Source organism: Gymnoscopelus microlampas, assembly GCF_963454915.1.
Source record: "Gymnoscopelus microlampas genome assembly, chromosome: 12".
NCBI lineage: Eukaryota > Metazoa > Chordata > Actinopteri > Myctophiformes > Myctophidae > Gymnoscopelus > Gymnoscopelus microlampas.
In genome coordinates, this window is record NC_139949.1 from 13131741 (window position 1) to 13153652 (window position 21912).

The 21912-nt window shown below is 42.5% G+C and overlaps 1 protein-coding gene across 1 annotated transcript in view; it reads left to right on the forward strand.

Annotated features, from left to right (window-relative positions):
- gabra3 (gamma-aminobutyric acid type A receptor subunit alpha3) overlaps window positions 1–21912 on the forward strand; it is a gene marked incomplete at its 3' end in the record, with an annotated part of 215116 nt that overhangs the window by 1135 nt on the left and 192069 nt on the right. Inside the window, exon 2 of the mRNA XM_084075199.1 lies at window positions 210–289. The remainder of the gene's footprint in view (window positions 1–209; window positions 290–21912) is intronic.

The following is a 21912-nucleotide window of genomic DNA, read 5'->3' on the forward strand; positions in this document are numbered from 1 at the left end:
GATGAAACAGAGTGGGGCTTGTTATGGCACAGAGGATAGGGCACAAGTGCAGTTCATTCTCCCTATAGGCCTATTTTGTCTGTTTCTTTTTCTTGGTCAGTGCTTGATGTAGCTTTCTAATGCCCACTAAACAATGACGTTATATTGACGTTTCAATGATGAACCCCAAAAATGAGTTCATTCATTGAAATCTGCTCCATCCATTACAGAAGCACAGCGAGCCTACAGTCAGCCCAACAAGTCAGGTAAAAAATTGGATCAGATGGGATTGCAGAAAGAGGTTTTCCAGGTAGGCTTACACCTTTTAGGTTTTATTTTTTGATGATGATTGTTTTCCATAGCAAACAAGCTTAGCTGACCAAGTCCTGCTCAAAGGTAAAGGGTCAGTGGTCAACATGTTATCCAATATTTCTTAATTGAATGGATTGAGGACCAGGTCCTGTGGGCTATAGGCTACTCATTAAAAGTGTGCATAGTCATGCATTTCTGCGTTGAGTTTAAAACATCAAACATTTGTGTTACTTTTGAGCATAACGTTTAGCTATCATCCTGTTAGTAGGGCTGGGTCATATGGACAAAATCAAATATTTTTGGACCAATTATCTCAATATCGATATTGTGACCATAGTGTCATATTGCGATGATATCAGTTTTATGTTTAATCAATAATATTTTCAAATTACAACCTCACAACGCGTTGCACATTATCGCTATTTTTGTGAACGTATACAATAAGGCTGAATAGATTAAAGCAGGACAATACAACACTTATGCCACATAACAACATTAACATATGCAAAATCCCAGACGATGTCTAGTCTCATATTGCCCAGCCCCACATGCTAGTTCTGTCTGTAGGTTAAAGGTGACATTACAGAGAGGGGGAGAGTGGACAGTCAGCGAAAAAGCATAGGAGAGGCACAGGTGGAGCATTTGATCCAATGCCAGCAGGGGTACATGTATGTGGATCTGTAGGCAAGCAAAAAGACATGCCTGTTAAGCACAGGGTGTTGCTGTAAAAGAGCAGAGTCAACCTACAGCACCTTATATCGGTGGTTCTCAAACGTTTTTGTGTGAAGGACCCCCGAATGTACATGTATTTGGCCACGGACCCCCATCTGAAAATATTTTGAGCCATACAAGATTTATGTTGTTAAAATGTTTCAAATCAAAAGATTCCAAACTGTTCAAATGTTTTCAAAAAAAGAAGAAGATCTGCAAACCCTCCACGTGTCACGATGTGATGTGACGCTTTGTGAACTTGTAGATCTTCCCCTAAAACCCCCCCAAGGACACCTGGGGGTCCCCGGACCCCACTTTGAGAACAAACCACTACCGTATACAGTATAAATAAAGGTTAACAATAAATCATGAGTGTTAAGTTACCGTTTAGGCTCCCCCCGCCTTGCCCAGTTCAGAGTTACACGTCGTCATCCACTTTGTGGGTATATAAAACAAGGCAAATCAGTGTCAAACTTAAACTCAGCATTAGAATCAGATTTTTTTAGTTTTTATCCTTAAATGCTTTATATCCATTAAGAAAAAAGACAGTTAATAAAAATATGTGACTTACAGTACAGTACAATTTCAAAAACACATGTTCCTGCTAATTAGGGATTATCTCATAATGGTGTTTTAGTTCAGTGTAGAGAGACAGAAAACTAAGGGCAGACAGAAGCTAAGGGCAGACAGAGGAGAGACACCAGGGACCTCATAATGATTTTGTTGTTGTTTGTTGTTAATTTGTTTACCAGCAATCGTTTTGTAAGCGTTGACATCAAGTTGCCATACGTGATAAGAGTCAAATGATGGATGCCGTCTCGGTCTGGGTATGGGACTCGTTATCTCCTTTATCTGACAAAGCTGCGTGTCCTTTAGCCCACCTGCCTTTCAGACGTTTCACCCTTCATGCTGTTTGTCATCCAGTGGACGCTTTCATCCAAAACACCTACAAAACCACAAGTACATCCATTTATAGCACGGCATGGACGCAATGGGAGTGGAACCCCCTTAACCACACCAACCCTGGCATCCCTATTTTTGGGCAGGTGAAAATGACAACAACAACAAAAAAGCCGAGGCCTATTGTGCTTCATTCATGCACCGTAGTTTACAGATGTCGCATGGCAAAAATAACACACATACTGTAATGATCCCCGCGACGCCATTGTATGACAACGTGTAAATCAGGCTTAACCCATTAAGACCTGGCAGGAACGCATCTGTGTTTTTTAGATTTGAGCTAAAAAGCCTTATGATTACACTTTGGCTATTCAAAAATAGCAGATATACAAGCTCATACATTTTTAACTAAAATCTTTGCTTCTGGGACCCCCTGGAACAAAATATTTTGAGATGGGTTTCCTCGGCCAAATACAATTTTGGGGGTCCTTGACATGAAAAAGTTTGCGCACCACTGATTTAGATATATATAATACTGTTGGGATTTAGAAGACATTTGTAGAATCGGCTTCAGGTCTTAATGGGTTCATTACACCGTAGTTTACAGATGTCGCATGGCAAAAATAACACTCATAATGATCCCCGCGACGCCATTGTATGACAACGTGTAAATCAGGCTTAAGTGGTTATTAACGCTGGCAATGTTAGCGCCATGTTCACCCCATTGAGCTGTACACACCAGGCCTCTACCTCCACCACTCCAGTTCATTGGACAGGCTGTAGGCTCATCTGTAGTAGCTTTCTCCTCCTGCCATAATTCACTCCGGCATGTAGCAAGGCTCATAATGCGATGACGCCCTGGACTCGAGAGTGTGACCACAAGCAAATGACTTTCCTCAGCCAGTTTGTTCATCTGCTCAGACATATGGGACACAGATGCTGTCTCGCAATAAATGGCTGTGTGGTGTGGTTCGAGGATCAGGGAGAAATTCAGATTTATGTGTCCAGGGCCGAGAGATGTGGCAAGGAAACCAGATTTTATGGAGGGAAAGACATGCACAATATTTTTTATTTTGTGCAGTATCCGTTTACCTCCATGGTCATGTCGAACCAAGAATACCGGTTTCCACTAGTGGGGTTTACCGTACTGTACACCTATTATTATAGATGATGTTTTCACCCCATGTCTTTCAGTATCAGAATCATCTTGGGTGGAATTACTTTCTTATTTTTGTGCATGCTCCCATCATTTGTGGTTTAACGAGACTCGTGAGGCCCACTACTTGAGGTCCTCATCAATGTGCATGCAGAGAAACTTGAATTTGCCGACCCTTTCCACAGGGACACCATCGATGAAGATTGTTCTCAGGACACCAGAGAGCCAATGAAGTGACCGTGTCCCTGTAGGCGGACTCGTCATTTTTATCAGCTTGATGATGATATTGGAACTGTGCGTGTGCTGTGTAGTGTGTACAGAGGAGAAGGCCCAGCACTCATCCCTTCGGGGACTCCTGTGTTGAGAGTCAGGGGGTCAGATGTGATGTTGCTGGTGTTCACTCTCCATTCCGACATCTCACCACTCCGACTAGTGGCTTCCGCGTGCGGTTAGGGTTAGGGTTAGGTATAGGGTTCGTCAACGTCAGAAAGGCGACATGTCGGAAAGGAGAAATGCACCCGATGTTGCCCATTCTCACCACTTGGCGGCGGTTCGTCGGCATCAAATCGCACATGCTCGGGTGCAGCTCGATGAGTTTAGTGTCGAGGCTGAGACTGTAGTGTTGAATGCTGAGCCTGCAGTCCACAAACAACAGACTCACATATCTGTCCTTCAGCTCTCTGTGATTGCACGAGTCCCAAGTTAATCTCGAATAACGCTGAACCCATCTGTGACGATTGTTTTGTGTATGCTGCCAGTAGGCCTCATGGTGGAGCTATATGTTTTGGCTGATAACTTTTGACCAGCATATATTTTGCTGCTACTGCTACCTGCAGATTGTGTCCAAAAATAGTGGCAAGCATCCCAAAATGTTCCCAAGAGAAATGGCTATGCATTCCCTCATCATACAATAATTCCTTTTCTCGATTAGTGTTATTTTTGGGGCGGTGTAGCCGCCCCCTATAAGTGAGTTTTGGACACCGACCAAAAAATTTGTGTACCCCCTAACCCTTCCATTGTTAATGCAAAAAGATACTTTTTTCATATCAGCCAATCACATTACAGCTAGTGTCATCACCACTAACTGTAATGTGATTGGCTGACTTTGCAAATTCAGGACTGTGATTGGCTAGCGAAACACATGACACATGTGCAGCCCTATGAATAGCAGTATGGACTTTAAAAAAAGTCACTTATCCTTTTTTTAAAGTGAGTCATGTTGTGATGACCACACACCGCCCACTTCACACTGGGTGTGATTTTTACTCTTAGAGTAGAAAAATGTACTCTCACGTGTAAAAACATTCCACTCTCAGAAAATGAATTTGACTGTGTTCTAGTCAGATGTCAGCATCGGACAGAGGTCCCGCCACAGGCGTTAAGTAAAAGGAATAAGGCAAATAGCATGAAGCACTGATGACGGTGATAGTGATTATAGCTGACAGGAAGTAATCTAGAAAGCCTTCTCAGGAGGTTGAAGCCTCACCCGTGATCATGTCAGGAGCAAAACCTTTGAAGGGGGAAATTACGTCTGGGGACCAGGGTGGAAAGAGGAAGAGGGTACTACTGGAGCCCAGGACTGTGGATAAGAGTGTTTGCTAAATGCCTACGGTGCAAATTGGGTCAGCCATGATACTTTACATGTGGAACTCCTCATCCAACTGTCATTGTGCTGTTATCTTACTAAGTGGGTGTCAGTGTATTGCACCAGCACTACTAAAGGTTTCTACAGTCTGTATGATTTTGTCTGTCTTTTACGTTTGTTATGCGTCAGAGTGCGATGAGACTGAGCTACAATCTTGCTCATGATCAGCCATTTCTTTTTGCACTGTCATATTGTGCGATCTGTTGAATTGGGCGTCTAGACAAATTCCTGTACAGCTGAGCTACCTGTGCCTGTACTGTACTTGGCAGATAATGAGTTTCTAGATTTGTGCTGTACAATGGTTTTGCTACAGTAGAAGAAGTGGACACAGCGTCCACAACAACTCAGCAGCTGTAATGGAGGCAGACTAGTTAGTTAGTCATTGGATAGTCTGTCCTATTACAGAAAGGAAAATGTCCCAATCCCCACTGTCCTCACTGCATTGAGTGAGCATCCATCAACAGCCACGTTGAAGTGTCTTTGATCAAGACAGTGAAACCCCTCGCTGATTTCAAGTCGCTCCAGATAAGAGCAACTTAAATGCCTGCAGTACATTTCTAAAATTAAACACGTAAGTAACTTGCAAGGCACAGTGGAACTAATTCAGTGGTTCTCTCTCAACCTTTTCGTTTGGCTCTGGAGGACCACTGGGATATTTCAAACTAGAAAAGTGCAGTCCTCGCTGCGCAGGTCCCTGCCAGGCCCGGGTTGCCTACCCAGGGCCAGCTAATTTTGGAGGCCAGTTATAGACAACTAGAGGTTCGGGCCGCTATGCGGCCCTCACACCTACGTCGCACCGCTGAACCGACCGATATGTCTGAGTCATAGTGTCTAGGGCACTGCACTCCCTCGAGTCCTTGGCGATGTGCGCCCAGAGATTGAAGTTGGTCGGTCGGTCCCATATGTACACATGACCATATATGGGCATAGTGGTCGGATCTGTGGCTCTGGACAACCGGATCTCCAGCATGGGCATATCGTGTTTGTTTATGGTTATGACTGAATCATAGTGGCATGCCTATATATGGGCATATCGGGTTTGTTTATGGTTATGTCTGAGTCATAGTGACGTGGCCGTGTTCCTGCCTATCAGAGCACGTGAGCGGAGCGGGTGGAAATGCCGCTCGGCGCTCCAGGGGGCTGGTTTCACGCTCGCTATTCGCTCACGTCGACTCCCCCCGCGCTCCGCTCCCCGTCGCCCCTCGCTCACGTTGATTTGCGCACCTCTCGCTCCATGCTCCGCTCAAACCGGGTCGCTCAACAGTAAAAAAAAAAAGAAAAGAAAGTAGAAATTCTAATGAAATCTCGGTGCGCTGTGCACTGCTGGATGTCTGTGTGTCTCTGAGTCCGTGCGGCCGGGCATGCTCAAACATTCGGTGCGCGGCCCCCCGCGAGGGCCGCTTGGAGCGGGAGGCGGTCCTCGCTCTGAGTAGCGCTCCAACCTTTTTATAAACCAGCTCCGTGCTCTCGCCAAAATCGCGTTGCTCCGCTCACATGCTCGCGACGCGACGCGTTGTGAGCTTGTAGATCGGCTATTTTCAAATAGAATATTGCGTGGAAATTATAATAAGCAGATCTGGCAACCCTGAATACGATGTAGACAAGCTGTGGTGTCTTCATTGAATACAATGTAGACAAGCTGTGGTGTCTTCATTGAAGGCTGCTTGAGAATTACTGTTCTGCTCACATCCACACCCCCAGTGCCTCCCCCCCATGTGGCCACTTGGCCTCAGCTATTATCAAGACGATATACTCTAGCTTGAACCATTAATCACTAATGCCCTGTTCACATAGGAACGGGTATTAGCAGAGGACGTCCTGTGATTTGTTGGGATTGCTGAAGGCGTGGGTAATTCTAGTGCTGGGCAAGTCTTCCATATAGGTACGGTATGTGTGTAGTTTATCAAAACTAGTGCAGTTGTCAAGAGTGCAGTATCCCTTATCAGAGTACTTGGGAGGCCGTGCTATAATGTCAGTCATCTATGACACACCAACTTCGGGGAGTAGTGTTTTGCCCCTATATGCATTAAGCAGTGGCGGGCCGCCACCCCTTAACCCATTAAGACCTGGAACTGTGTCATTTTTTGATTTGAGCTAAAAAGCATTATTTTACACTTTGGGCTATTCAAAAATAGCAGATATACAAGCTCATAGCGCGGCACCGAGTGCCGCGCTATGAGCTTGTAGATCTGCTATTTTTTTTAAATCGTGAAAATGTGTGCAAATCTTCTGAATATATATATTTTTAAAGCAAACATTTTTAACTCAAATCTTTGCTTCTGGGGGTCCCTGGAACAAAATATTTTGATTGGGGTCCGCGGCCAAAAACATATCATTTTGGGGGTCCTTGACATGAAAAAGATTGAGCACCACTGATGTAGAAACATACGTTTTTCAGAATAATGTTGAGATTTAGGAGACATGTAGAACCGGCTTCAGGTCTCAATGGGTTAAATCCGTCTGCCACAGTATGATTTCTTCTGAAAATAAATATATATATATATCTTTTTTTTTATTCTTTTTTTTACAGAAAAAAATATATCAATGCTCAAATGCATTGATATAATGCTCAAATGCTTTCAGGCAGAATATTTTCCTAAATCTGGAGACAATTCATATGTAAACTATACAGATTATTTTTACTGTGCACATGTACTGTATAAGATATAAGACTTCACGTTTGAGCATAAATATGCATTTTGAGAACCCAAAACCCCCCAAAAAATGTTTTCGCATGCACACGAGGGGAAACACTGGATCTCCATATGTTCTGGGCATAAAGAGAGGCAGACACACAGACAGAGATTCTTGAAATGATAGATACATTTTCCAAAGCAAAACGTCTGCTGTATTTGAACAATGATGGTAGCCCCCCCTTTTTAATCTCCTTATGAATCTACTTCCCAGTAATATAGGGGGGGGGGGGGAATCGGTGTCTGTAGGTGTGGATCAAGGAAATTGTTGCTTAGCTTTGCTCCAAACCAGCTCAGTGTGGACTCGGTTGGAGTGTCTTCCCATGAGATTGGGAGGTCGGGGGTTCTGTCCCTGGCCGAAGGCACACCAAAGACTATAAAAAATGGTACCCAATAGGCTCTATGCACAGCAGCCATATTGGACAGAAATTGGGCCCCTTCCTTGCTTCCTTCACAGGTGTTACCAATGACACTAATGAAGGCTCTGTTCCATTTAGTGTAGCACAGTGGTTCTCAAACTTTTTAATTTCAAGGACCCCCATAACTCTGAGAGTGTACAAATGGAACCAAATGGACCCGGGAGGGTCCATTTGGTTCCATTTGTACACTCTCAGAGTTACACCCTCTCAAGGAACCATGAGGGTCCCTGGACCACACTTTGAGACCCACTAGTATTTCTAGTGAGCCAACATGCACAATATCAGCACCCTGACTCTGTTTGACCAGAATGGAACAGAGCCTTCATTAGTATCATTGGTAACACCTGTGAAGGAAGTCAGAAGAGGCCCAATTTTTCTCCAAAATGGCTGCTGTGCATAGAGCCTATACCTAGCTCTGCTTGGCCACTCAGCATCAAGGGTTGGATTGGGGGTTAAGTCCCCATACGCGACATACTAGCATCATATCCAGGGGCTGTACACATCGAGCCTCCTCATGCAACAGAAACAGGAGATATAGGCTCCTGTCCTGTGGGCCACATCACATGGCTTGGGGAACCATTGATTCACGTTACTTTTCTCCAAGTATCGGGTGATGACGGTGAAAGCTCTGCTGCAGAGAAGTAACAAAAGTTACTCATCAAGCCAGTGTGTTATCTTTGTGTCCTTGCTTACAGTACACTGTCACAGTTATTGGATGTGTTCTTTTGAAGAACGGCTTTAACCTCGCCGTGTTATTCCCACTTGAGGTAGTGTTGTTCTTTTGGTGTTGTTATTAATTCCTGTTTTTTAATTCCTCTCTTACCCATCATCCGTTTTTCAGCTTCACAGGACACTCATACTGAGAAAGAACATTTAGGTCATTTTGCAGACCTTGAGGCTGACGTACAAGTTTCTCAGAATAGCACGACAGGCATTATTCTTGTTAAAAGCCTCATTTTCATTGCATTTGGATTAGGGTAGGTGACATTAAAAAAAGATCTTTCGCTTTGTTCGAGACTTGCAGTATTTAGCACTCAGATCACTCCGTGCATAATAAGCTTTTGCACCGTTGCTCAATGACAATATAGCTGTCCTGTGGACCCACAGTATATCTTCACACCAAAGTTTCAATGCATTTGCTTCTACGTTGAAACCACGGTCGGAAAGTCACGTGTTCGGTCACATAACTGAAAACAGTGGTTGTCACTCAGTGGGGGTGTGACCAAACAAACGGGTTATATAGGACTGTTTTGACTACGAGATCAAGTGCCAATAACAAGTCCCTCTAGGCTTATAGTAATAGGCACCAACGGACTACTGTTCTTCACTAGTTGTCATGGTCACACAGCAACACGTGTACTGGGTTGTGTCATTACCTATTTGTCATATAACAGTCTTATGTTGAGTTGTCTTTTCAAATTGTGCTTTGCTGCTTGGGGAATAAAAAACAAACATAGCCTGCTTCTGCCTGCTTGGCAAAGCTATTTGTTGTTCTAATGAACATGTAGTATGTACTATTATATATATTGGCCAATATTCTTTACCCAAACACACACACAAAAAATATTGGCCGATATATCGATATCTGAATTGTCTTACTACCGTATCAGCATCAGCCCCGAAAATCCAGCATGGATACACACCTCTTTTGGCTGTCCTTGGAGTATCAGGGTGAAATGTAGCCCCTCCTGTATTTAGACAGACTATTGCTGCTGCTGAAGGCAAGGAGGTGAACTTGTGTTTTTATAAGGTCACCTTTCATTTAATTAAGGCCCAAGGGATATTGTATAGAAATACATTATGACTGACAGGGATTTCTTGATTCTTTTGAGGAATAACCTAGTTTACCGGACCATACTGCCCTCAATGCATGCCGTTGTCTATGTCACAGCTTCTGCCATTATACTGTTCTATGTTGCACATTTTTTTCCGTAGGCTTTATTTTAGGCTTCGCATTTTGTTTATATTTTGTCCATACAGCCATTGAAATGTTACGAAATTTGCCAGATTATTTGACTCAATGTTGGCTAAACATCGATCGTTGCACATGCGTAGGTCATGGATGTTTAAATGTACTTTGTAAATCAATATTCTTTAAAAAGATTTATATTTTGATCAATAAATGTGGCACAGCATATTTCACAGTTCAGTGTCCAAGAGAATAATAGCATCCGAAATCTATCTTTATTCCAGAGACTATTATGAGTTGGATAAATAATTATCTCAAGTCTCCTGGCAACTGTTTGTAAGAGCAAAATCTGTTGCTTTGTTAGTTTGATTAATTAATTATAATGGGATTAAAGTGAAAAACGCAACAGAGACAGTGGATGCCAATAAAGCTGAATATGTTAGTATTTGTCCAGCACTCTATCTGCAACTGGATGAAGTATAAAACAATGCTGTCATTGAGTTTCATCCTTCTAAAATATAAACAAGCATTGCAGCTGAAGTTAATGAAAGTTGAATTGATTGATGCGTGGAAACTGTCTGCAAAGGGAACCTCAATTTGAATCAATAATAAAGCATGTTTAATCTTAATTATGTAATCTATACTTTATCTAAGTTGCTCTTGACAGCAGAACTGACCCACGTTTTTTTTTTTTGTTGCGTTGAATCCCACTGGTTCGAAACAGTGATTTATCTTCTAATTTGTTACTGCCCTTCAGCATACCTGCATGTACTAGTATGCCACCAATATTCTATCTATCTTTGTTAAGGAGTCTCAGTAGCTCTGATAAGCGATAGCAAGGTCAATTATTTTGACATTAATTGCCTAATCTAGATGCTTAACTATATTTCACCCCATGAGAAACCTTTGGAAGATAATGATATGAATTTTATTATATTATTCATCCCAATCATTATCTCCCAAAATGTGCATAAATTACGCCTAATAGTCCTTCACAAATTAGAAAATTAGAAAGCTGTCAGTGGCTTTCAGTGGTTCTGTCCTTTCTTCTCCAGTAAACTGACATAATATAGGGTTATTGTACTGGCTTCTGGATAAGAAATGACACAATGGAACTCACTACTGGCCTTTTTGTTCATGACCCCCTGCCTCATGGTGTCAAATATGTATGAAATGTGTAAAATGCTGACACTTGGATTTTATTCCCATGCACCCCAGCCATGTCACCGATGAAATATTATACACATACTGTATGCACTGTGTTTGTGTGTATGTTGTGTGTAATGAAAAAAAGAAAAAGAAACTTGTGCTCAGTGTTAGCTTGTTTTTTTTTTTTTGCCTTAGTACTACGTCAGAGAGTGCTGCAGAATAACATGTTCCCCTTTTAACCCATTAAGACCGGGAACGCATCTGTGTGTCATTTTTAGATTTCTTTGGCTATTCAAAAATAGCAGATCTACAAGCTCGTAGCGCAGCACAGAGTGCCGCGCTACGAGCTTGTAGATCTGCTATTTTTGAAAAATCGTGAAAATCTGTGGCAAAATCTTGGATTATATATATTTTTTAAGCAAACTTTTGCAAAATATTTAGTTCCCAGAAGCAAAGATTTGAGTTACAAATGTCTGCCAAAAACAAAAACAAATATTTGCTCAACTTTTCATGATTTTTCAAAAATAGCAGATCTACAAGCTGCCGCGCTATGAGCTTGGAGATTTGCTACAGTATTTTTGAATAGCCGAACGAAAAAAAAAATGACACACAGATGCGTTCCCGGTCTGAAAGAGTTAAAGAATGCATATACAAAGTTCAGCAAACGCCAGGGGTGAATACATATAGTACATAGTACAGTATGTGTGTCAAATATGTATGAAATGTGTAAAATGCACCCATGCACCCTAGCCATGTGTCACCGATGAAATATTATACACATACTGTATGTGCACTGTACACATACTGTATGTGTGTGTATGTAATATATATATATATATACACACATACACATACATACATGCATCCATACGCATGCACACACTGTCGCACACATGCACATACAGTGCTGGACATGCATTTGTGTGTCCTGTGCTTATCCATGTTTATTTTATTCAATACTCTTTCCCAGTATTGGCTTTTCTAACTGTCACTAGTCATGCCACCGGTGCGGTTTCATTCTGAGCTAAAAATGCAAAAAAAGCTTGTGCTCAGTGTTTGCTTGTTTTTTCTTTTTTGCCTCAGCACTATGTCAGGGGGTGTTGCAGAATTAAATGTGCCCCTTTTAATGGAGGTTAACTGCACTTGACGTTATATCAAAGAATAAAAGACGAACGTCAACACTGACATGGTGAAAAAAGGTGAACAAAGGCTTGTCTTGGCTTAGAATACTGTAGGTTTAAGCTCGCAGACAAAGACGAGATTAAGGTTCAAAGACAATAATATAGTGTGTAAGCATTACAAGCCAGAGTTATAGTGTTTACAGATTGGGATGGCGGTGCCTTGCATGAGGTAGCCATAGTAATGAAGATGGAGTATATGACAACAATTCTATGCTGTAGGTCTGGAATGGCATCTCATCCAAAACGGACCTTTTTAGTACAGAAACCTCAGGTGGGATTGGAATACATACAATTTAATCATGACTAGGGATGTCACAGTCCACACTGTGTGTGAGTGTGTGTGTGTGTGTGTGTGTGTGTGTGTGTGTGTGTGTGAGAGAGTGTGAGTGCGTGTGCGTGCGTCCAGTGGTGTAAAGTAACTAAGTACATTTACTCAAGTACTTCAGTACATTTTTGAGGATTTTTTACTTTACTGGAGTATTTCCCATTTTCAATACTTTTACTTCTACTCCACTACATCTCAGAGGCAAATATTGTACTTTTACCCCACTACAATTATTTGAAAACTTTAGTTACTAGTTACTTTTCGGATATAAATTATTATATTATGAAACATACATTAACCACTTTGGCGCTGTTTTATCCCTAGGCTATTTGAAAATAGCGGCAGCGGTGGCCTAGTGGTTAGAGGGGCGGCCTTGATACCGGAAGGTCCCTAGTTCGATTCCCCAATTCATCACATCAATCATGAATCACCGCTGAATAGCCCTTGAGCAAGGCTTCCATGCAGGGTCCGGCTGGAAACAAGCTTCGTGCTTAGTCCGACACCCTGGGTAAACAACAAACTTTGCTTTGCTTTGCTTTGCTTTGCTTAGCAGATCTACAAGCTCACAACGCGTCGCGATGCGACGCGTTGTGAGCTTGTAGATCGGCTACTTTCAAATATTTAGTACTTTTACTTTTGGTACTTTAAGTACATTTTGATACCAATGCTTTTGTACTTTTACTCAAGTCAATTTTGAATTCCGGACTTTTACTTGTAACGGAGTACTTCTACACTGCAGTATTGATACTTTTACTTAAGTACAACATTTGAGTACTTTTTCCACCACCGCGTGCGTCTGTGTGTCGGTACAGCAAATCTCAGACACCGTTGGACTGATGGTTGTTAAACTTTGCATGCACTCTCCCCCTTAGTCACCCATTGAGTGTCCTCAAAACAATGCAGAGCCAAAAGCGATTTCACTTACTGTACACTCATAGAGGCACCATAACATTGATCAGAGGTGGGGGACCCAACTTTTACTGCGGCGGTTAAGCCACCATATATCATACCATTACCATACAGTATATTAACCCATTAAGACCTGGAACTTTGTCATTTTTAGATTTGAGCTAAAAAGCATTATTTTACACTTTGGGCTATTCAAAAATAGCAGATATACAAGCTCATAGCGCGGCACCGAGTGCCGCGCTACGAGCTTGTAGATCTGCTATTTTTGAAAATTTGTGAAAATGTGTGCACATCTTTGAACATATATATATTTTTAAAGCGAATATTTTTAACTCAAATCTTTGCTTCTGGGGGTCCCTGGAACAAAATATTTTGATGGGGGTCCGCGGCCAAATACATATAATTTTGGGGGTCCTTGACATGAAAAAGATTGAGCACCACTGATATAGAAACATACTTTTTTCAGAATACTGTTGAGATTTAGGAGACATGTAGAATTGGCTTCAGGTCTCAATGGGTTAAGCAAGGGCTAATCAACAGGGAGGCGGTCATTACTGAGAAATAAACCCCGACAGGGGTGATTTAGACGCGGACGCAAACCGTAGGGGTCTTTATCACCCTGAAGGGGTTTATTTCTCAATGATGACCGGCTCCCTACTGATTATCCCGCTTATTACACGGCTACTTAATAAAGAAATTAATAAATTGACCCACAAATAACTGATTTTAAAAGGATTTAATTGCTTACGGTAATAAAAGTAGTCCATTAGTTTCTGGCAGGTGCGTCCAGTGCAACAAACACAAAATATGAATCAATATTCTGTTACGGCAATGCCTATTAAAAAACATTTTTGAGTTACTGTTTAGCTGTAAATGACATTGTGTGTGTTTACATCTGGCTGCCACGGCAAAAAAATCAAGCACCGCAGATTGATATGAGTCAGTGATAATAGCCAGTGTTTGATTGGACAGCGGCCTGTTATTGAGTTCAGCAGTCATTATTGCATGCTGAATTCTGTGGTTTTTGAAGACTGAATTATGTGGTTGACCAATCAGAATCAAGCATTCAACCAAGCCGTGTACTGTAGTAACAAAAATGAATAGCCTATGATTAGATACCACACAATTTCATATTGTGATCATATGTGAAACCAAGAACGCTTAAGAGAATGCAGCTCTCTCTCTCTCTCTCTAAAGTGTGAATGCCAGTGAGGGGCACCACAGATGCTACAAATGTCAGTTTGTGGCAGAAGCGTGATGGTTTCACCAAATTAGGTACAAATGGTCTCGTGAGTCATGCAGCAATGAGCATCAAAGAGGATTTTGATATTCCATTATTGTTTTCCTGTAATTGCCTTCAAAAAGTTAGTGGGCAGGGCCTATTTCTTATGAAAAAAGTGGCATATATCATAATTGGAATTACATGTTGAAGGGCCTCCGTTGGAGCGCACCTCCAAAAGCACTTTCATTTTTGCCCATAGGCGGCGAAACAAAATGGGAAAGATCCGTATGTCATAGAAACGTTACCCCCCCCCCCAGCTTTCTCACGTCCTGCCCACTGCAACCCACGACTACCGCAACCCTGGGTAGGTCACCTTGCCTGGCGAAGTCCTGCGCATCAAGGAGTGCCCTTTCTTGTGTGAACTTGTTGTGTCACCTTAACAATTTGGGCTACACTAACATTACATTTCCACGAACGATGCGCTGACAATGCTGGGCATCTCAGTGGAGCACAGGAAAGCTTGCCTGCACGGTAAAAACTGCCACTTTCTGTTTACCACTCGGACACTGTGGAACGCGGCATGTTGTTTCACAGGTGTTACCAATGATACTAATGAAGGCTCTGTTCCATTCTGGTCAAACGGAGTCAGGGTGCTGATATTGTTGCATGTTGGCTCACTGGAAACACTCTGTTACACCAGTGGGGTCTCAAAGTGTGGTCCAGGGACCCGCATGGTCCCCTGGGGGGGATCCAAATGGACCCCTTACTGTGTAACTCTGAGAGTGTACAAATGGAACCAAATGGACCCGTAATAGTGTAGCAGTAAATGCTCATCAGTGGAACCATATTGTGATGATTAGTATGCATGCTAGAATACATTTCTGCCAGTATCCTCCTGTCTTCTGGCTTTCATCAGAAACTAGCATAGTACATTAACCCATTAAAACCGGGAAAGCATCCGTGTCATTTTAGATTAGATTGATGAAATGTTGTTACAATGTGTGCAAATCTTTGAATATATGTTTTTTTAAGCAAACATTTTTAACTCAAATCTTTGCTTCTTGGGGTCCCTGGAAAAATGTATTTTGAGATGGGGGTCCGCGGCCAAATACATATAATTTGGGGGTCCTTGACATGGAAAACGTTTGAGCACCACTGATTTAACTCAAACGTTTTTCAGAAAACTGTTAGGATTTAGAAGACATTTGTAGAATCGGACTTAACTCTTTACCTGCCATTGACGAGATTTCTTGTTTTTCTCCGCATGGCTCAGCCAGCCGTCGACGAGATTGACGAGATTTTTGAAAAAAAATAAATATTTTTTTTTTTCTTTTTAATTTTTTGTTTATCACAAAGGAAGCAGGAGATAACGCGATGCGAAGATTTTCTGCTCCATTCACTTCAATGTTAAAAAATAAACGGAGACAAAATTCACATGTTACCTATTTTTGCAATGTTATTCTCTGGCAGGGAAGGGGGTAGATTGTGTATATACTCTGGCAGTTAAAGAGTTAATGGTTTAAATCCGTATAAAATCCTGGTCCTGGCTCTCTCTGTTATTGGCTCTTGGGGTTATTGTGTTGTGTTTATACCTTCGCGAGAAGAAGGTCGAACTCTCCGTTGGGAATTTGACCTGAAATCCAATGTCCATATTATCAAGGGCAGTGCCTCCAGCTCCATATAATAACAATCCTCTTTTATTGATCGTAAAATATTTGCAGGCTGTTGAAGACGCAATGCATAAAGTGTGGAGCACAAGGATGGCAGGGAAAACTGCTCAGTTCACTTTATCTACTTACCCACAGAGACCTGAGGTGCACCTGGAGGTGGACCACTTTTTTTCCGTGTACAGTACACCAAATTAGCCTGGTAAACCCTCCCTCCGGAAATCTCATTTCCATTTGATTTCAGGAGAGAGTCTGGCCTGAACCGCCTTTCTGCAATAATCGCTGTGGGCTGGAGTTGGGCGGGAGTAATACCGTTGACTGACAACCCCTTCAACCAATGATCGTTTTTCCCCTTCAGCCAATCAGCAGTTCATGTTGACGAGCTCCAGACTATGTGACGCAACGGGACTTTTGGGACGGCCATGCCGAAAATAGGTTGCCTTATTGGGATACATGCGTGTCACTCCCCGCCCCTGCCGGTTCTCTGAATTTATATTTTTAAATAGGCTCTGTCATGATTAATTGACCACATATATGAAGTTAAACAACTAAATTCTATCCAAACGATATCTTAATAGTAAATTCCGTGCCTCAAAAAAGAAGTTTGAGACCGTTTTAAAAACTAAAGTAAACAGTGAAGGCACTCGGACAACAACAATGGCTGCCGTTCGTCTTTTGTCGGCCCCAGTCAGGCTGCACTCGGTTTCATTCGGGCTCACTCGAACTCGCCACCTGATTGGCCAACTGTCGCTGTCAATCACAGAACGATGTGCGACGACGCTGATAGGCTCGTCGGTTCGGAGAACAGAGCGATTATTGCAGAAAGGCGGTTCAGCCCAGACTCTCTCCTGAAATCAAATGGAAATGAGATTTCCGGAGGGAGGGTTTACCAGGCTAACACCAAATCTCTTCAGCCAAAAATACCGACAGCATTGCGTTGCGACACGTGACGTTGTGAGCTTGTAGATCAGCTATTTCTGGCTATTGTTCCCCCCCAGAATAGGGATGCAGAGGTTCAAGTGGTGTAGCGCGTTAGTGTCACATACATCTACAATGCTTTTTTTTTTTGTTTTTTTACAAATTCCTATTGGATTTCCACTATGCACTAGCTTTGTTTGCCAAGTAGGGCATGCCATTAGCATGCGATCCAAGCGGTATACTGGCTGCTCTCCTCATGAGCACTCTAGCCCCCCCGTGGTGTTTAGCTAAACAGCCACACGCACGTGCACGTGCACATCACATTGTGCGCTCCCACACTCAATCAGCGATTTCCTCCAGCCAGGGTGTACTTGGCTCCGCCTCTTTCTGATCCCTGCATCCCTGCATTACAAGGTCGTCGGTGACGCACCAACCTTGTGAAACGCTCTCCAGACACGGGGAGCTGAAATCCCTTTTCCTGAATCACACTCACACCAGTGCAATTGGTTGTCATCAAATGTGATACAAAATATTTTTTTGTAATGCAATGGATACAATGAACTTTAAATTGTATAGAAGCTTCCATGCATAGAATGACAGGGCTTTTATGTGAAACCTCTGCAGGGGTCCATCCGCACAGGTCAATTAGCACTCTGGATTTAACTGTGTAGGACAAACCCTGTGTAATGGGATTATGGTAATCTCATTACAAATTTGAACATGTAATCAGTTATAATTTATGTAGTAATCATATTACAGACACGTGAACAAATTAGAAAAAAAAAAGTTGTAGGATTACTTGGATTGTTTGATGTTTGAAGGAGCAATTTTATCGTGACATAATGGCTGGGAGTGCGAAGTAATGCACTGTATTAAGGTCTCGAAACAACGGTTTGGTTTGTTTAGAATTGTAGTGAATGTGTTAACGTCAGTAACCTTGCAATAAGCTTGATGTTCTGACCAGTTTGAAGGCAATTTGTCCCCGGAAGTAGCCAGAAGTAATCACAGAATTCCTTGTAGGCACACGAGACATACAGCTATTTCAAATAAGGATAGATATTTTACAACTATGTTTTGGTTAACCCATTAAGACCGGGAACGCATTTGTGTCATTTTTCAGATTTCTTTGACTATTAAAAAATAGCAGATCTACAAGCTCATGGCGCGGCACCGAGTGCCGCGCCATGAGCTTGTAGATCTACTATTTTTGAAAGAAAACCGTTTGCAAATCTTTGAATATATATATATATATATATATTTTTAAAGCGAACAAAATATTTTGAGATGGGGGTTCGCGGCCAATTACATATCATTTTGGGTGGTCCTTGGCATGAAAAAAGTTTGAGAACCACTGATATTATAGCAACAAAAGTTTTTGTTAGAAGATTTGCACAAATTTTCACGATTTAGAAAAAAAATAGCAGATCTACGAGCTCGTAGCGCGGCACTCGGTGCCGCGCTACGAGCTTGTACATCTGCTATTTTTGAATAGCCCAAAGAAATCTAAAAATGATTCTTTCCCGGTCTAAACGGGTTAAGCCGTATAACATTCAAGTAAAGGGGGAAAAAAAATAACGTCTGGCTCTGCTGATGCCCGCTGCATGCGAGATAGATGCGTGTAAGGGGGGGGGGGGGGGGGGGGCTGGGGGGATGCCGTGCCCAACCGTTACCACTGGATGCTTTTTACCGGAGAGAGAGAGAGCTGTTCACATCAAGTACATCGGGGCCTAACCAGCTGGCGCTGCCCGGAGAGATAGTTCGCTTCAGCAGTAGCAGGCAAACGGGCAGCCAAAGCAATCCCAGTTATAGAGTCACTTTTTGCCAGCGGCACCCTTACAGGCTGCCATCATTCACACTCGCATGAATCTTACTAGCCACAGACAGAGAGACAGCCCCAGTAAACATCTCTTCCTATCCAGAAGATTCTCCCCAACGCCGCGGTGGCTGGGCGGTAGCCGGCACATTCCCCCGCCAGTCAGTGGCTGTCAGGCTCTCACACGCTGCTCTGCTCGGGCTCGGCTCAGTGGTGGAAAAATGTACTCACATTTTTAGCGGTGCCAACCGCTCTAAGCTTGACTTTGTCCGTATGTCCGTCCGTCCGTATCAGCACGGGATGAGCACGGCAAAGAAGCAACACATACACACACACACACACACACACACACACACACACACACACACACACACACACACACACACACACACACACACACACACACACACACACACACACACACACACACACACACACACACACACACACACACTTGGAGCTTGCCTCTGCCATCTCTCCTCTCATTGGCCACACGTGCCACTGCTTATGAAAGAGGGGTCCAGGGACCCCCAGCGTATGTTCTGTCCGTGTAAGCACGGGATGAGCACGGGATTTTACACAGCTATAACTCCAGTTTGCAGCATGCCACCAAGTCCAAATATGCTATGGGGACTTAGACCACCAATAGGGACGAGCATGAATTGCTGAAGTTATCAAAGAGGAGTCCAGGGACCCCCAGCGTATGTTATGTCCGTCCGTCCGTGTAAGCACGGGATGAGCACGGGATTTTAAACAGCTATAACTCCAGTTTGCAGCATGCCACCAAGTCCAAATTTGGTATGTGGACTTAGACCACCAATAGGGACGAGCATGAATTGCTGATGCCCCGCCCCCTCTGTCTTCCCATTGGCTGGCCTTCAAACAGCCATAACTCAAGTTCGCAGCATGCTAGGGAGTAATTTTGCACATGGAGTAAAACCACCAATAGGGATCAACTGTTATTACTTAAGCCCCGCCCTCTCTGTCTGCCCATTGGCTGGGCTTTAAACAGCTATCATTCCAGTTTGCAGCATGCTACCAAGTCAAAATTTGGTAAGTGGACTCAGACCACCAATAGGGACGAACTGAAATGAGTTAAGCCCCGCCCCAAAGGCACCGCTTCCTTCACACAGGGTGTGATTTTTTACTTACTGTAAGTATAAATGCTGCAATGTAGAAATACATTAAAAGTCAGAAATTCTGAATTTACTTGAATTAAAGGTAGGGTAAGTGATTTGCAATTATTCAAATAATTGCAAAATGGGTCTATGTTCTGATAGTGCTCGTTATTATAGAGTGTCCTGTCCATATAAGGAGTCTCCATGTCTCTCCAGCTCTTTATGAAACAGAAAATGCATTTTCGTTTCAGTTTCAGTTTCAGTTTCATTTCCAATTTTATCCAATCAGGATAGAGAACTCAATCAGGATATAGATTAAACAAGTGCAATTGGAAGTGATGACACTAAGAAATGAGCAGGCAAAATTTTAACTGGAACGCTATAAAAAATAAAGCTTAAAAATGGGTACTTTCTCCTGATTGGCTGAGATTTTGACACCTACCAGAAAATGTATTTTCTGTTTATTAAAGAGCTGGAGGGACGGGGAGACTCCTGTTACTAAACAAACACTCTATAGCAATGATTACTATCAGAATATAGTGCTTTAACCTTTAAAAAAGATACTTTTTGTTTTAACCCTAAAATGTCACTTACCCTACCTTTAAAGTACAAAAGTATTGTTATCAAAATGTACTTAAAGTACCAATGTAGGAAGTTCTCATTATGTAGAATGTCCCATGTCACAAGTTTTCAAATGTATAAAAATCTGTTGCAAATAGCAGATCTACAAGCTCACAATGCGTCGCGATGAGACACATTGTGAGCTTGTAGATCGGCTATTTTCAAATGGCCGAAATGTATATAGGGTTGAAGTGAGTAATGTATCTTTTGTAATAATAATCTAAATCTACAAAGTAACTACTGTAGTAACTAAAGTTTTCAAATAATTGTAGTGGAGTAAAAGTATAATAGTTGCCTCTAAGATGTAGTGGAGTAGAAGTAAAAGTACTTCAAATTGGAAATACTCCAGTAAAGTAAAAAATACCTCAAAATTGTACAAAAAAAAAAAAAAGTACAGTACTTGAGTAAATGTACTTAGTTACTTTACACCACTGGCTCGGCTCTGCCATTGTGTGAGAAGCAGCAGCTACAGCAGAGGTTCTGAAAGTGTTTTCGTTTCCTATATTTAGAACAAATATTTTAAACATATTTCCACAAATAAATGAAATTCAAAATGTTCAGAAATGTTCAGAAAATTACATAAATTACAAACAGGTTAAGAAATAGTGAAAATAGCAGATCTACAAGCTCACAACGTGTCACATCACGATTGGCTATATTATTTTGTATAGAATTGGGGTTTTGTATTTTCCACTGAGATGTAGCGGAGTAGAAGTATATAAAGTATCCAAACAGTTGTACTTAAGCACAGTACTTGAGTAAATGTACTTAATTACTTTCCAACACTGGCGTGCGGTATGTATGCTTCCGTCTCTCGCTGTGTGGGTAAGCGCTTATCTCTGTGTGCGGCCATTTCCCTCTCGCTGTGTGCACGTGTGAATGTGTGCATATTTACAGTAGTGCTATGGAACAGGGAAAGCGAGTGTTTTCTGGTCCCCGGGAGGGGAGGGGAAATTACCTTTTTACTGCTTCACCCAGTGGATGGCTGCTCAGATGGCTCAGATGAGCGCACAGTGGAAGCTGTCGGGGGTTAAGTGCCTTGCTCTGGGACACTTCGACGGGTAGACTTAAGGCGAGCCGCACCGGGGACATTCCAATAGGCTCTATGCCCAGCAGCTCCCTTCACAGGTGTTACCAATGATACTAATGAAGGCTCTGTTCCACTCTGCTCAAACAGAGGTCAGGGGTCCTGATATTGTGCGTGTTGGCTCACTGGAGACACTCTGCTACACCAGTGGGTCTCAAAGTGTGGTCCAGGTACCCTC